Source organism: Echeneis naucrates, chromosome 13 (assembly GCF_900963305.1).
Source record: "Echeneis naucrates chromosome 13, fEcheNa1.1, whole genome shotgun sequence".
Classification (NCBI taxonomy): domain Eukaryota; kingdom Metazoa; phylum Chordata; class Actinopteri; order Carangiformes; family Echeneidae; genus Echeneis; species Echeneis naucrates.
In genome coordinates this window covers 3,017,810-3,019,370 of record NC_042523.1, presented here as the reverse complement: position 1 = coordinate 3,019,370, position 1,561 = coordinate 3,017,810, and positions in this window count along the sequence as shown.

Genomic DNA, 1,561 nt, shown 5'->3' with positions numbered 1-1,561 from the left:
ACTGACTCTGTTTTCATTGTCTTGTACACTTCCTGCTTTATTTTGAAAATCTTGTGTTCCGTGTTGTTGTTTGCTGTTTACTTCCCCTCTTTGTTCTTTTTCCTGCCATGAGTTGATTCCTAATTTGTTTTACCTGTGTTGGTTCCTGTGTATTTAAACCCCGCCTCATTCCCCATGTCTCTGCCAGATTGTCTTTGTTACCTCCCGTGTGCTAAGCTCTCTCACATTCCCAGTTGTTTGCTCACAGTGTATGACCGGACTGTTTTTTGATGTTTCATTTTCCTGCCTACTCCTTGCCTGTTTTGTCTGCCTGATCCTGCCAGCCTTTTTGTGTATGACCCACTGCCTCCATTTGGATTAAAGCTCTTGCCCTACTGGACTCTCTACCTCTGCCTCGCTTCCCCTTTTTGCACCTGGGTTCACTCTCATCAGCTCTGACACATAGATCACAAGTCACTGTTTTTATTAATATATTTTTATTCAAGCCTATGATAAAGAGGAGCAAAAAGGTTAATGGTGTTGTGAATTGTGAATTTTTGTTGTTTGGTGGTTTTAAAAATGCACTTTAATTTTCAATTTTAAAATTTTCATGTAAAGAATCTTACTGTTCTGAAGATTTTCAGCCAGCTCCTCCTGTTTCATTCCCCTCAGCAAGTTCAGTGTGATTTCCACTGCTCTGTTGATCCTCTTACCCTTTTTTACTTTTCTGTCTCCCACTCTCCTTCCCTGTTTCCCAGTCTCCAAAGATTCTGGCTTTTCTGGACTCAGGACCCTCTGGATCATTTTCAGCTCATTCTTCATAAACATACTAATGCTCTCTTCAAGTAACTGGGTAAGAAAATGAAAATTTGTGTGACCATTCCCATACCATAAATATGGTGTTCAGGTCTGTTGGATGTCTCTGGTCAGACTGCCCACACCCCTCCTCAAAGTCTCTGTAAAGAAAATAGCCTTTAACCTATAAAGGTGTTCTTGCAGCTCAAACACAAATTTTTAACTAACTATCTGAAGTGCGGCCATGTGTAGCTGTAGTAGAAAGATGTGAACTGTAGTGTGGGTGCCATCATGATAACATTATTCATCCTTAAAATCTCTGATATTAGTTATACATCTCATGACTGATAGTCTGATAAACATAATGTACTCTTTGGGTTTTTATATCATTACCTAATTTCAGATGGAGTTTGTCCATCTTTGAGTAAAATAGGTTCAGCCTTTGACTTTTCACTCTTCATGGACACACAGCTGGGCGCAGGGGACTCTCCTCCTGGTCTCTTCTGGATCCAAATATCAACACAGGAAAGACAAGCAGGTAATATCATTTGTGACACTATGGCAGACAATAATTCAAACTTTTGTTCAAAATCCCACTCAGAAATGTGTTTTGTGCATTTTCCTTCACTTTCCTCAGTGAAACTTCAGTTTCACACATATTGAGCAATTGAAACATCAATTGTACACAGTACACAATTTACACTGCTATTGTGTTAATGTTTGGGCTATGTGAGGACTGTAAGTAGCAGGAGGCCAGGTAGAAGGTGTTTGACACCAAAGTCCAAAA